The following is a 16,455-nucleotide window of genomic DNA, read 5'->3' on the forward strand; positions in this document are numbered from 1 at the left end:
ATGAAATCCAAAGACCTACATCCAAGATTGCTCTATCCAGCAAAGCTTTCATTTAGAATGGAAGGGCAGAAAAAGTGCTTCTCAGATGAGGTCAAGTTCAAGGAGTTCATCATCACCAAGCCCTTATTATATGAAATGTTAAAGGGACTTACCTAAGAAAAAGAAGATAAAAAAGATGAACAGAGAAAGGACAGCAAACTCACAGTTATTAACAACCACACCTAAAACAAAAGCAAACTAAGAGGACAGTTAGATCAGGAGTGGAACCATAGAAATGGAGATCACATGGAGGGTTAGCAACAGGGGAGTGGGAGGAGGAGAAGGGGGGAGAATGTACAGAGAATAAGTAGTGTACATGGTAGGTAGAAAATAGACAGGGGGGAGGGCAAGAATAGTATGGGAAATATAGAATCTGAAGAACTTGTGCCAAGTGGACATAAACTAAAGGGGGTGGAATGGTGGGGGAGGGGTGTGCAGGGTGGAGGAAAATGAAGGGGGGGGAATGGGACAACTGTAATGGCATAATCAATAAAATATATTTTAAAAATTAGTGAATGAATTTAAAATGTGACTCACCCTAACCAACAATCTCACTTTTCCAATAATTAAAAGAACCAACATTTATGACTTACTAGACCGCTGACATGAATTCAAAACTGTGAACTCTGATCCCTAAGTCTAGAGCCTTTTCCATTGTACTGTAGACTATGGCTCGCCTCTGGGGCAAATGCCATCCTCAAGTATTGAAACCTAGTCACACTAGAGAGCAATCAATATGTGATCCCTAGGATACACTGAACTCCCCAGTCAACCCTACAGACCTGCATTATTATAATAATGTTTTTTGGACATCTCTCTACAGTATGTATTTATATGCAGCTATGTGTGTGACTACACGTATTTATTGTATATCTCTTCTTTCCATATAGATGGTTGGCATCTTGAAAGCAAAGGCCGTATTTTTCACTTCTGGTTCTCCCACGTGGCCACACTGTGGAGGGCATTGAGCAACTACTCACAAGTAGTGGTTGAATTTAAATGAGTCAGAAAAGGTGTGTATCACAACAGTGTGACAGGTTAAGGACCATGCTTTTAGCCCTTTTAGGTACCCAACTTTCCACCTTACTGGGGAGCTATTTCAGCAGTCATTTCCCCAGGTTTTAGTGAATCATCAGTCTTGCCCATAAAAGCCTCAAGCCCCATTCCCAGGCTCATTCAAGTCTACTGGGGCTGAGAGTCTGAATTTTAACCAGTGTCCCAGCGTTTTCTGGTACAAGGGTCCAGGACCTCACTCTGAAACACACTGTTCTGAGAGTTATGGAAGGGTTAGATTCACTCCTAATTTTTAAACTTCCCAATAAAACACAAAAATGTAAAAGAAAGGTGGTAGGACCGATTCTCCAGATCGGCCAGTGTGACGCCGTAATGTGTGTTTACACAGGCCATTTGCAGGCACAAGAGTACACGCAGGGCTGCCACGTGGTGCAATCCAGTGAGTGACGTTTACCTCACAGCCTACGTGACCGGTGTACCCTGGAGTGGGACAGCCTACAAACCACCTGACTGCTGAGAATGAGGCCCCGTTACCAGTCGTCAGCTATCCTCACATCTGGGCCACTGTAAGAATGCCAGTCCTTAACTAGCTGTCAACTGCTAAGCAGCACGGCTTATGAACACTAAGGACGAGGCCCTGTGGGCAGTGGAAGGTTACAGGGGACACGGTGCTGCACCCAAATGGAAGCCACGTGACATGACTGAACAGCAGACCCAAACAACACACTGTGTGGAGCGCTGCACTGCAGAGGTCCCTCATGGTAAAGAAACAATGTCGGGAGGGACACATGACAGGGTGGGAGAAGAAGGCGTCTTAGGGAAGGTAAAACTTGATGTGTGGGTCGTGAAGGCTGTAAAGGATTTATTCAGATGGACCCGTGAAAGAGTTTCTCAGTGGAGAAAAATAGCCTAAGGAAGGGCTCGTTTCATATGAAATGAGTTGAGTGTCCAATCAATGCTTTGGGCCAGCATCACCTGGGGTCACTGAGACATGCCAGACCCTGCTCCAGGCAGTCCCAGATACTGGCATCACTTGCCATCAGCAAATATTATTGTTAAACCCCATGCACTTGATGTCACTTTTATGGTGACAAAAAGGTTGTCATGGGTCTCAGAAATCAGAAATTAAAACGAAAGTGATTTGCAAATGCTGCTCTGTACTCTGGCTTCTACAAGAAATTCCATGAGCTTTACCATGAAAAAGTCCACAAGTCCACCTCAGGGCCATGCTGTCACTAAACTTGACCTTGACCTTTCCAAACCTCACTTGTAGTCCTGGAGAGAAAAGAGGAAATCCAAAATACTTCAGACTTTTTAGTTATTTAGTTCAGTGCACTGTAACTATAACTCATCAGCTGATTGCTTTCAAATAAGCATTACTTGGTAGATTTATCACTGACTTAAAAAAAATTGGAATCAGGTCTCTCCTCACCTGAAACACAAGCCCTTAAAATCTTACCCCGATGTTGAGGTCATATAGGAAAAGAAGCTAAACTGAATTAGCACTGGAATATGAATGAAGCACTAAATATGTATTTTGGATATTTTAAGTCATATTTTCATAGCTCACCCAATTCTCCTGAAAGTAAAAACACATTAGAATGTTTTCCTCTCACCCTGGTTAGTGTGGCTCAGTGAATTGAGCAGTGGCCAGTGAACCAAGCAGTCATTGGTTTGATTCCCAGTCAGGGCACATGCCTGGGTTGCAGGCCAGTTCCCCAGTAGGGGCATGTGAGCCACAACCACACATTGATGTTTTTTCTCCTTCTCTTTCTCCCTCCCTTCTCCTCTCTCTCAAAATAAATAAATAAAAATCTTTTTTTAAAAAAGAATGCTTATCTCTTAAAGTATAATCATTGTTATTTCAATTTGTGCCAAACAAATTATGTTTGGAAGTTCCCACAACATATCAAGTAATGGTGATATTATTTAAAACAAGACTTCACCAAATAAGCTCAAAAATTCTTTGAGTTTATTTGTGGGACTTTGCTTTCTCTGCAAATGTTTCAAGCCTACAAGTCTGCTGTATTTTTCTTTTTAGATCACAAAAAGACAGTTACAAAGTGGCAATTGTTTCTTTCCTAAATATAACCTCAAAATCAACTAATTTCCCCTAAGTTAATAAATTTCCCATGCTACAGAATATGGTTATAAAAGAAAGATTGTAATTTTCAAAAGCTAGGTTGCAGATGACATGATCTTGTACATAAAAATTACTAAGGGACTCACTAAAAAATTATAAATGAGCCCAGCAAAGTTGAAGGATATGAGATCAATATTTAAAAATCAATATGAGATCAATATTTAATATTTTTAGTATACATTTCTGTATACTAAAAATAAGCAACCCAAAAAATGAAATTAAGAAAACAATTCCATTTATAATAGTGTCACAAAGAACAACAGACTCAGGGATAAATTTAACAAAAGACATGCTAAACCTATACTCTAAAAGTTAAAAACACTGTTAAAAGGACGTAATGAGCCCTGGCTGGTGTAGCTCAGTGGATTGAGCGCGGGCCTGCGAACCAGACAATCGCAGTTCGAATCCCAGTCAGGGCACATACCAGGGTTGCAGGCCAGTTCCCTGCAGGCCAGTTCCCAGCAGTGGACGCACAAAAGGCAACCATACATTGATGTTTCTCTCCCTCTCTCCTTCCCTTCCCCTCTAAAGATAAATAAATTAAAAAAATAAAAAAAATTTTTTTTTTTAAATTTAAAAAGGATGTAATGAAGACCTAAATAAACAGAAAGACAGAAGACCTAAATAAACAGAAAGACATTTCACGTTCACAGACTGGAAGATTTGAGGAAGATTTGATACTGTTGAGATGGCAGTACTCCCCAAAGTGATCTACATGTTCAGTATGAACCTTACCAAACTTCCATCTGGCTTCTTTGCAGAAATTGACAAGCTGATCCTAAAATTCACATGAAAAGCCAAGGGACTAAGAAGAGCTAAAACAATACCAAAAAAGAAGAACAAAGTTGCATTTCAAATTTACTACAAAGTTGCTGTAATCAAGACTCTGTGGTTCTGGCATAAAGACAGACATACAGACAAATGCAACAAAACTGGGAGTCAAGAAGTAAATAAACCCTTGCATTTATGGTCAGTTGATTTTCAGCAAGGCTGACAAGGCCATACAATAGGGAAATATTCGTCTTTTCAACAAGTAGAGTGGGGACCTCTGGATATCCACACAGAAGAAAGAAGTCAGAGCCCTACCTCACACCATACTAAAAAACTAACTCAAAATGGAGCGAGACCTAAATAGAAGAACTTAAACAATGACGCTCTTACAGGAAAACATAGGCAAAAGTCTTTGTGACTCTTGATTAGGAAATGGTTTCTTAGACATGACACCAAAAACACAAGCAACAAAAGAAAAAAAACAGGTAAATTGGCCATCAAAATTGAAAACTTTTGTACTCCAAAGGATACCATCAACAAAGTGATAAAAACAGCTGTGGCTGGTGTGACTCAGTGGGCTGGGTGTCGTCCCACAAGCCAAAGAGTCATCTGTTCAATTCCCAGTTAGGGCACAAGCCAGGGTTGTAGGCCAGGTCCCCAGTTGGGGGCGTGCAAGAGGCAGCCGATCAATGTTTCTCTCCCTCTCCTTCTCCCTCTTTTCCCCTTTCTCTAAAAATATATAATAAAATCTTTAAAAAAAAAAACAAAGTGAAAAAAACAGACTACCGGATCAGAGAAAAATTTTGCAAATCATATGATCTGATAAAGAACTCTGGAACATACCGAGAACTGTCACAACTCTATAAAAAAAATAAATCACCCAATTTTAAAAATGGGCAAAAGATCTGAGTAGATATTTTTCCAAAAAAGTCATACAAACATCCAATAAACATATCTCAAGATGCTTGGTATCACTAGCCATTAAGGAAATGAACATCAAAACCACAATGAGATACCACTTCAGCTTCACTAATAACAAGTGTGGGGTGAGGATGTAAAAAAAACCCCTGAAACCTCCACACACTGCTGGTGAGAATGTAAAACGATGCAGTTACTTTGGAACAGTTTGGCAGTTCTTCAAAAAGTTAAACATGGTTACCATCTGACCCAGCAATTCCACTCCTAGATACATATCCAGGAGAAATGAAAACATATGTCCACACGAAAGCCTGTACACAAACGTTCATAGAAGCATCATTCAGAATAGCCAAAAAGTGGAAACAACCCAAATGTCTGTTAACTGAAGGAAGGATCAACAAATGTGGAATTATCCATAACATGTGATATTATTCACCAATAAAAACGAATATGGTACTGCCACAGGCTACACTGTAGATGAACCTTGAAAACATCATGCCAAGAAGCCAGTCACAAAAGATCACAATAGTGTATGATTCCTTTTATATGAAGTGTCCAGAATAGGCAAGTCCGCAGAGACCGAAAGCAGATTACTGATTTCCTAGGACTGGAGGGAACAGGGGAAGTGGGGGGCAAGGTACGGATTGCTAAGGCATGCCGTTTCTTTCTGGGGTGCTAAAATGTTCTAAAATTGACTGTGATGATGGTTGTGCAAACCTGTAAATATACTAAAAACCATTGAATTATACTTTAAATGAGTGTAATGAAGCTACTTTTTCAAAAAAACTGTCAGCTCTGCCTCTTACTAATGAGAGACATTAGCCACATTTCTTACTGACTCAAATGACTTTATTCAATCTGTAAAATGGGAATAAAATATGCATCTTAAAGGGTTGTTCTAGAGCTAAACATGCCTAGCACAATGTTTCAACATACCAGGTGACCATTAAAATAGTAAAATCCCAAAATCTAAAGTCTAACTTATAATGAAAGATGTTTTCCGAGCACCAAATATTTACAAATGATACAAAGAAGGATCAGGCGCAGTGTGATTTGGAAGTATCATAATTTATACATTTCTCAAAAAGCAATAATTTTCCTCAAATATTTAAAATCCATCCTTCTCTTTGCTCGTATATTAACATTTTGAATAAAAAGTGTTCAAAAACTAAGTAATTTTCTATTATGTTTCTGAAAGTCTGAAATTAAGAAAGATTAAGAACCTCCACTCTGTACTCTGAAGATCTTTCAGATAACTAGAAATATTTAATTGGCAAATTACTTGCACATGCCATTAAGTGGTTAGACTGAATTTGTTTTTACAAATTCTATGGGCTCTTATTCTTAACCTCCACCACACTGTAATCTGAAATCATCAAGGTCTTCACTTATGCAAATTTTAACTTTCTATGTTTTTGTTTCCATACAGAATAACTAAATTAATGCACTTTGATTTCCAAAAGATTCACTTTTTGAAGCTGCAAATCAACGGAAACAAGTTTCCCATTAAAATAAAAAAGGTTCATCAAGCTATATTATCTCAAACGCTGAACCATAATCCCTCTCATGGATCCTAAAAATTTCATTAATACAATAAACACAAAAAGGATGTTTCTGCTAAACCCGAACGAAAGCAACCGCCTGGAAGGCGAAGGGAGAGTAGTAGCTGAACAAGCCTCCCTTCATCTCTCTCGGAACAGCTTCTCTGGGGTGCTTTTCCCAACTCGTGAGCTCAAGTCCTCATGGAAAGTTGTGGTTTCGCTCCAAGGGCAATAATATTCCACCCCGCTGATATGGTTAACAACAGCTCACGCGGCCATCGTCTTTTAAGCAGGGAGCGAAAGACAAATTGCTGAATTCGTAAGTTAAATGGCATAATGGAGTAAGTGGATGCAGACCTATCTCTACTGCCACATGCTCCGATAGCAAGGTTGCCATTTCAAACCCTTTTGACAAGTGCCTTTTTACATTAATCACAGTTAAGGGTCTGAAGAGGAAAGTATTCTGGCTACAATTCAGACTCGCTCAAGGAAGTTCTAGGGGGAAAATGGGTGCCATTAAAATGGAGTCCGCACAGAACAAGTACCTCACACAGGCAGCCCTTCTCATTAAAATGGAGTTCACTCTAAGCCCCCGTATACTTTTTATTATTATTATTATTCTGAACATGTAGTTACAGTCGTGAAAAGTCGCTTTCGAAAAATAAGCATCAGCACAGACACACCGTACACACACAGGCAAGCTGAACAGAGTGTTATACTGCAGTCACAGGTAGTGTTGGCCTACGTAAAAATCAGGGCTACTTTAAACTCTTCCAATTCTGTACTTATGAAGAGGAATGGGATTCCCCTGATACGAAATCATGTGACATCCTAGAAAAGAATACTGTCCCTTCTAGTATGGCTGGAAGTCAAAGCTGTGATTCCTACAAAAGCAGTCACCTCCCCGCTTGGGGCCCGTTTTCACACCCAGGCAAGAAAGCCATGAACTACACCAGCTACTGTTCGGTTGCACGGTGAACCACGTTTCCTTGGGGAGGTTGTTCAAAACATATTCCCAAGCTCTGTACCCCGAGACTCTGACTCAGCAGATCTGAGATGGAGCCAGGGAGCCCACAGCTGTAAGGAACACCTCCATGCTATTACAGTGAGAACCCGTGGTCTGCTTTCTTGATAAGAACTCTTCCTATTCTAAAGCCTGTAGATCTATAAACCCTATTTATAGATCGTAGTAGTGAATGCTGGCTAACAACAACAAAAAAGGTTAAAGTCCGACAGGGGTTTAGCATTTAATATTCATCTATCACGTGCATTATCTAAACCAACAGCAAGAGAGGCCAGTCTGTCTGCTATAAAAAATTATTTTCAAATGCACAGTATAAATCATTACCAGTTATCAAAAGGAGGTCACTTAAAATGGTGTTTGGAGGCAGGCAGCTGGCTGTGGTCACTCTGCACATGTGTAGGCTTGCTTTAATCAGCTGCTGTGTTAATTATTGTTAACTTTCCTCACCACTAGAAAAGAACACAACCAAAAATCTCCAACCCTTTGAAATGCTTCAAGTGGTATGAAGAATCCTAATTTGTTCTCTAAATGTAGGAATAGTATCTGTACTGTTTAAAAAAAAATTTCCCATGGTATTTTCCTTAGATGGATGTTACAAAAAATAATTTTCTTGTAAAAGCATTAATACATTTAACCTGACATAAAGGCTCTCAAGAGCAGAGGTAATACAAATGTATACCCACAGTGGTCCCGTATTAGCGGATAATTGTTTTACTTCAGTTAACATGTCTAACTGTACACGTCCAACATACACCTAAACTGTAATTTTCTCCAAGAACTTCCAGGATGCTGTTGATTTTGTTTCCTTTATGGATGTATTGGAGCAAAACTGCCTTGCAACTGTTGGAAGAAATCAGTCATTCGAAGCAAGATTACAGCAAATTTTCCAATTTAGAAAAACTGTATTTTTATCTTTCTCTCACACTGAAAAACTAATGGTATAATTGGACCATTTTTAAGTGAGCAGTAGTTTAAAATAATCAAATTTTCCCAGTGCTACAAGTGTTAGGATTTGCTGTTAGCTTTCTGTTCTCCACACCTTCTTTCCTAGGCATGAATTTTCTTCTCCCCTCACCTTACACACACACACACACACAACAGGAGAAGCCCCCAGTCCAGCCTCTCCACTCCATCAGTCTTTTAAAGGAAGGTTAACCTTCAGGCAGCGGTTAACTAAGAAGCTTCACATGGTTATCGGGATTTCTTCTCCGACTGACATGCTCTCACCTTCACAAAAGGCTTTCCTCCCTGCCCCCACCACTTCCTATTTTTAAAATGGAGTGATGAAGTAGCAAAAAGTACAATATTTTAGCCATCTGAAGCATGGGCAATTCTCAAATTAGCCCACCAACTGGAAGTGCTCTCTGATACAACCATCTTCAAAATTGAAGCCATTATGGTCAATTGTGCAAATCCGTATTTAGCTTTTTGGAAATAGCGGATTTTTGACCCAATGAACTGAAGCAGCATCTGAAGAGTCTCCAGGATCTCAGGCAGGACACTCAGCGCCCAGGCACGTGACATCTCCCAACAATGTAGAGGGCATTTACTTTCAGAATCACACTGTTCTCATTTGGTATTCTTATTCTCCACCGGGAGGTAGATAAGAAAATATATTCAGGTCCCAAAATAACATAAAATGAATTCTATTATAGGGTAGTAAGTTTCTTTCACCAAAATAACACATTATAAAATCAGAATCAATATTAACAAAAAACTTTCTCCAAATAATACTCCTTCTGACTCTTAACCATTTTTCCTCTGAGTTATCTTTTGAATATTTCATTTCCAAGTGTCTTTAAAAACATAATAAATGAGCTTAAAAAATTATGGCTAGTGTTTTTTTTTCTTTTAGCCCAATACTTAAATCCATCTAGCTTTTTAATTTACTATTAAATGGGAGTGCTTACCTTAAAAAACTTCTCATTTCCATACTTTTAGCTCTCCTCATTCTCTGCAGCTTGAACCGACATGACTGAAGCTGGTCGTTTCTACGCATTTCCTCCTGCCATCTAGCCTGTGGGGTTTCCTCGAACACAGCTACGTCACTCTCACCTGACAGGTGTTCCTGCACAAAACCTAACTGTGAGCCCGGGAAGGGCCGCTCCAAACACCAATCTACACATCAGAGAATTAACTAGAGGAGCACATCAGAAATTGTCTCATTAGTTCTGTGGGTTTTGTTTAGGTCTCACACACAAAAGAAAGTTAAATGAGTTTGACAAAGTTAAACAGACCTTTTTTTTTTTTTTACAGGACTTCTCAGAGCCTTAATAAACTAAAAATTTTAGGCTTTTTTTTTTAATTGAGCAATTCATTTTTTAAAGATTTTAAAAAATTTGTTTATCTTTAGAGGGAAAGGGAAAGAGAGGAGAGAAACATCAGTGTATGGTTGCCTCTCGTGGGTCCCTTGCTGGTAACTGGCCTGCGACCCAGGCATGTACCCTGACTGGGAATCAAACTGCGATCCTTTGGTTCACAGGCCCACGCTCAATCCACTGAGCTGCACCAGCCAGGGCAAAATTTTAGGCTTTTTGATGGTCTAATAAACAAACACTTTTTTACACAATGCTTACTAACAAAGAGGAACTGCCACTTTAAGGCATACAAACATACACTGTCACTCAACAGTGAGGATTAAAGGATACAGAGGCCTTTGTGGTGTCCAATGAAAGAACAGGACTTAACTAGTTTCTTTTGGATCCCAAGGCTACTGGCAAGGCAGCTGAAGCTTCCCAGCATCGCAAGGGTAGACCACTGTACACTTAAGTTTGTAGAAACAATGCTGGAAAAGTCATAAAAAGCATATATGTCCACTTGTTCAACTGTCCGTCTATAAAAAGCAGTCCTCATCTTCCAGCAGGCCACTGAATCCTTTGAGATTTGCTAAAAGCAAATGCGCATTTAGACAAAATACTACTAAAATTTAGAGCCATTCATGAACTCCCTGACACTTATCTAGAACCCAAAGTTGAGAATCCCTTTTCCAAGCTCAATTAAAAAACTACAACCCCCCCCACCTCCCACCACACACAGGTATGGAATTAGGTGCCTATGTTTACTAACAATGACAACTTTAAAGTGTCACATAAAACATTTCATGAAATTTTGTTCACTATAATGAAAAAGATAAGTCAAAGTAAGAGAAAAACATGTAATGGAGTTATGCAAACAAAAATTTTAGACTTCAACTTAAGGAAGTGCTGAGATACAGAATATACCTGCAATTTTTAGGGGGACCAACTGTGCCTTTCACTAGACAAATGTAAGACCCAGGTCTCTGTTATGACTGAGCGAGGCTATTACTGTTGTCTGCTGCAGATACAGCAAGTGAAGAAATACTGATCAACGGAAATAGTTCATCTTAAACTGGCACGATGAAAAGACCCATCACTGGTGGGTCCACTAAATATACCAGATTAACAGTTTCATCACACACACCCACACTCACACACTTTCTTGAAGTTCATAATGTAACTGCTCTGCTCTCCTACCATCATTAAATGAGAAACTGGAAAAATGGGGGTGTGGCTGGGAAATTACCATTCACAACCTGTCCACACCCTGAGCCCTGGCTCAGGGGCCAGGACATCCTTTAAAACCCTGACTTTCAGTTCTTCCACTCACAAAATGGGAGCCATCACCTGCCAGCTTTACCGTGGTGCTGGGAAGCCTACACACTGATCACGTCTGCCTCCAATCCAACTGATACATGGAAGCCCATCTTTTCCAAGTGTTGTTTGGATCCTGTCCCTGTCCTCTAAAGAACTCTTTGAGACAGCCAACAGCCACTCCTACGAAATTCTGGGTTGGCCAAAAAGGCCATTAAATTTTTTCTATAAAACAAAAGGCACGGTTTTCATTTTCACCAATAACTTTCTTGATTTGGATATTCTGAGTATGTCGGCTATCTCATGTGTGGTATAATGCTGATTGTTCTCAACAATCGGCATTGTTGAGTGAATTGATCACTATCACCTGCAGCTGGTCTACCCAACCATGGAGCCTTCTCCAGTGACGAATCTCAGGCACGAAACTTCACAAACCACTTTTGACACATTCAATCAGTCACAGCACCTTCTCCATACACTGCAGAAATCTTTTTTTGTATTTCAGTTGTATTTTTACCTTTCTTGAAGTAATAAAGCATAATATGCCAAAAATGTTGCATATTTTTCCATCTTCAACATTAAAACAATTACACATAAATTTAATTTTGGTAAGCTTTTTTTAATCGCATGCTGACATGACAGCTGTCACAATACAATCTAACAGAACTATTTCCAATGAAGTTAAAGACAACTAAGCTCTACTACAGCCATTTTATGGGAAAAAACCAAATGAACTTTTTGGCCGACCCAATAAGAACTCCTCCCCAGGACCTGTAGAGGGGTGCTCCATCACAAAGCACCTCACCCTGAGTACCCACATCTCTTAGCTGCACATCTCAATCAAGGGCCCCCTCGACTATCCTCAACCTGTATGAAGACCACCTTCCTCCCACCCCACTACTCGGATTCACCAATTTATCTTTTGCTCCCGTCAAAAGATAAAACTTCCTGGGTAATGGCCACACCAAGAGCGTTTCAACAAGTTACCTGGATGTCTGTGTGACCAAAGCAACTGAGAACTCTGATCCAGGTACATTCTTCCTTATAACTTACTCTCTACTATTGTCCTTTAAAAAAAATCTTAACTAATGCTTTTGCTTATTGTTATTTGCTCCTTCCTGAAAAAATTATTAAATCCCCCTAATGTCTGATGTAGTCTGAAACCATGATGGATTCATTGGCATCTCTCTGGCTTATGAAGGAAGGCCCACGTCACAGAGCAAACCGCCCCCAGAGGGAGACAGTACAGCACAGTGAACAGCCCTCGGCCATCCCCAGGCTGCTATCCGGCTCTACCACGGGCCACTCCATGATGGTGGGCAGGTTACCTAACTTCTCCAAGGCCATTTCTGCATCAGAAAAATGAGAATTATAATAGGATACATCTCCTAGGTAGTGAGAAATATTAAACTATATATAAAGTGCTTAGTCAAGTAGGAGGTGGTATGTAGTAAGAGATCAATAAACTTTAAGAAAAAATGAGGTTACTCCCCTTCTCTCAAGAGACTGTATAAAACCATATACCTGGAGCAGCACAAGCACTGTAGCTACTACTCGGTCCTTCTTCCTTTCCTTTGATCCCCTTGCATCCCACAGGTGATCAGGGAGCCACAGTCCGAACGTGGGTTACCTGGCGCCCAGGGGGAGGGAGGCGGTGGAGCATGGTCACGGGTTATTAAATATTTCACCACATTTTTTGCATCAAAAATTTTTTCCTATTTTCCTCCTCTAAAACCTAGGTGTGTCTTATAGTCCTAAAAACACAGTAAGTTTCAAACAAGCAAAACCAACCAACAGTGACACATGGGAGTTGGTACCACTGGGCCTGGGGGCCAGTGATGGGGAAGAGAGCTGTGGGGCGCTGGTCCCATTTTCTTCTGAGCTCGAGGGGGATAAAACGAGTGTGTACATTGTGCAAACATTCATCAAACACATAGGTATGGCCCTGGAGGACGTGGCTCTGTTGTTTGGGTGCCATCCTGTAAAGCAGAAGGTCACGGGTTCAATTCCAGTCAGGGCACAGGCCCAGGCTGTGGATTTGGTCCCCAGTTGGGGTGTGTGGGAAAAGCAACTCATCAGTGCTTCTCTCCCACACTGATGTTTCTCCCCCTCTCTCTTTCCCTCCCTTTCCCTCTCTCTAAAATCAACAAGCATGCCTTTGAGTGAGAATTTAAACAAAAGATGTATACTTGTAATTGGTGCATTCTTTCTTACGTATGCTATATTTTAATAAAGTATCCTTTAAAAATTAAGAGTAAAAATTATGATCATGGCTAAAATCATCATTAGACTAAAAATACAAAAAGAAACATTTAGAACAAAATATATTTTCTCTCCACATATGGAATTGCACATTGTTGACCAAAATTTTCTACTTATATTGATATCCTGTTGTATACCTATTGATCTCGAAATGAACTTACAAATATCAGGTATCAAAGTAAAAAAACATGGTGAAAACAAGAATATTGGAAGTAGGTTTTGCCTCAAAGGAAATAGGCGGACATAATGAACTAGATCAAAGGAGCAAAGCTGAACTCACCAAGATTTTTCATTGCACCCAATAAAAGGAGTGAACTAGACATGACAACATGGTGAACAAGGCCTCAGAGAAAACAGGGAAAGATGTCACTGAAATGTGACACTTGAGGATCTGCCACTCGCTCCTCCTGAACTTCTGTTTGCTGAGCACCAGGGTCAGCACCAGCGGGGGCACAGACATTGCTGGCTTGCTGGCAAACACTGGTGCTTCCTGGGCTTCGTCAGAGAAGCCCTGCTTCCAACAAACTCTCCTGTGGAAACCCAACATGTCAATAGATGAACAGTGTGACCATGTTCCTCTGGGCCAGATCCATGGCAGGGAGGCCTGGGGAATCTGCAGCCACACATCAGCTTTCCCGGCAGGCCACGGGAAGGCCCCAGATAAGCCTCCGTAAAGTGGGACAATGCTCATCCCTTGACCCTAAATGCCTGAGCCCATCTGAGAGGTAAGAGGCAGCCCTTCCTCTCTTGCCACTCCAGGCTCACCCTGCCCAAAGATGCATCTGACCCTCTGAAATATGGAAGAGTCATTCTTGGGTACAGGACTGATGTGGAGCTGAGGAAGTAGCCAGAGGTAAGAGCGCCATTGCATGGACCTCAAAGAGTCTCACAGGGACAGGCAGCCTGGTCATGGACCAGGACTCTTAATACTGTGGGTCTGAGCCCAGGACTGACCAGGCATGTCCTCTTCCCTGCCCAACTCCACTTTTTAAAAAAGTTTCTTCAACCCCATTATGAGTTTCCGGGGAAATGTACCAACCGTTTGATTCTTCTAAAAGACGTCTGCCACTGCGACACTCCCTAGACGGCCCCTGGGCCCCCCATGCCCATAACGTGGTTCACCTGGACAAAGGCCTGTTGCACACAGCCCCTCCCCAGTGGATACCTCTGCACTACCTTATGAACAATGTTGGAAGTCACCTATTAGTTTGGATTGGATGGTCATTTGAGCATCTTCTCTGTACTATTCACATCTTTTTCAGTTTAATCCTAAATAGGGATTAAGAGCTTTATAAAACCCAAGGGACATTTTATGACACCCACAGGGTGAGGATCCCAACACTCGATCCTCAAATGGACACAGGACATACCCCGCTTATGTTCTGTGAGAGGGGCAGACTATATAACACAAATTACCTGTGGGAGGTAAAGTACTGGGAGAGGGGCTGTACATTCTTCTACAACAGTCATAGGCAACTAATGGTGTGACAGAAATTTCAGCTCCGTGTCAGCCCCCATGTCTGACTTCGGTCTCTTAGGACTTCAGAAATGGGGCAATGTTCAACACAGAACAGTTGGTAAGCAAGTTACCATCTGCTAAACTGCAAGCTAAAAACAAAGGTGGGAAGAAGGAAGAGGAGAAAAGAGGGAGAAGGAAGGGCTGGGGAGGGGGTAAGCAGGAGGGGAAGAGAAAGAGGAGGAAGAAGAGGAAGAGAAAGAGGAGAATGAGGAGGAAGAAGAGAATGAGGAGGAAGAGGAGAAAGACCCTCCCTTGTTCTCTCAAGTTACTTCTTTTAGCAAATATTATTATTATTTACTGATTGATTTTTGAAAGAGAGAAGAAGGGAGAGAATGAGGGGGAGGGAGAGAGAGAAAGAGAGAGACACCCATTTGTTGTTCCACTTATTCATGCATTCACTGGTTGCTTCTTACATGTGCCTGACTGGAGATCAAACCCACAACCTTGGTGTATTGGGACAGTGCTCTAACCAACTGAGCTACTCAGACAGGGCCAGCAATATTATTCTTATAAAGGCCCTTCTTTTCCAGACAGCACCTTTGTATCTGGCAGATCTTTTAATACACAGTCTGTAAGGTAGGTTATTACCCTGATTTTACAGACGAGGAAAATAAAGCTCAGGGATCTGAAATGACTTGCCCATCAACAAACTGCCAACAAGAAGCAGAAACAGAGTTCTCATGCCACTGTTCTTTCTCCAATTCACAGAGGACCCTGTCTCCTACATCCTGCTTTTCCACCTGTTCTTTTCTTCTAGTGACAGTAACACACATGCCCCTCTGCCCCTGAGCTGGTGTCCCTTGTTTCTTTCTTCCACCAGACCAGTGGTGTTGCTGGTGTCCCCACTGTCCCTTGACACTTTATGCCCATAAAGGAAAGATTAATCTGAGTCGAGGAAAACATCGGAGGTCCATTCCTCGGACCCCAGCCCTCTCCCTCCAAAATTCCCGCAGAAAGGAGGAAGATGAGAGAAAACACACCTGCTGCACTGAACTTGACCTTATAGGCTCACATACGCGTCCCAAGGAAACCCAATCAAAACATTTTCATCAAACTGGCTTCCACTGGGTAAATCAATGCCGCCGTGAGCTAGCTGTTCATTTATTACTTAAAGATGTTAATGGGGACATTTGTCATTGGTGTGCCTCTGCAAAGCTGTGGTTACAGTGATGCTAAGAGAAATTAGGTGACAGAGAAGAAAAAACTAAAATTATTTGCAGGATTTTCAAATATTAAATAAACCTCACAAAGTGTTAATGGAAAGCATGTGAGCTTCCAGATTATGGGAAACAAAACCTGCAAATACATGTGTTTTGCCTCTGCCCTCGCTTATCCAGCCTTAAATAACCATCAGGTCAGGTGAACATGGAGGAGACGGCGGGAGAGGGGGAGGGGCTGCTAGGGTAAATCGACCATACTGTCACCAACACCGTGTGCAGTTACTGTCTTCATTTCTGATAAGGACAATGGAGACCCGAGAGCTTGAGTGACCTCGGCTCAGAGACAAAAGTGGCAGAGCTGGAGGTAGCTCAGTCTTTCCAGTTCCAGAACCTTCCAGAACCGTTCCAGAACCGTTCCAGAATGGATGGTGCTCCATCACACCATCTGTACTT

At 41.3% G+C, this 16,455-nt stretch overlaps 1 protein-coding gene across 1 annotated transcript in view; it reads right to left on the reverse strand.

Moving 5' to 3' along the window:
* The window catches only part of SLC25A13 (solute carrier family 25 member 13), a 167,576-nt gene that overhangs the window by 86,625 nt on the left and 64,496 nt on the right, over positions 1 to 16,455 (reverse strand).

This window comes from Artibeus jamaicensis, unplaced genomic scaffold (genome assembly GCF_021234435.1).
Source record: "Artibeus jamaicensis isolate MK-2021 breed Jamaican fruit bat unplaced genomic scaffold, CSHL_Jam_final contig_923, whole genome shotgun sequence".
Classification (NCBI taxonomy): Eukaryota; Metazoa; Chordata; class Mammalia; order Chiroptera; family Phyllostomidae; genus Artibeus; species Artibeus jamaicensis.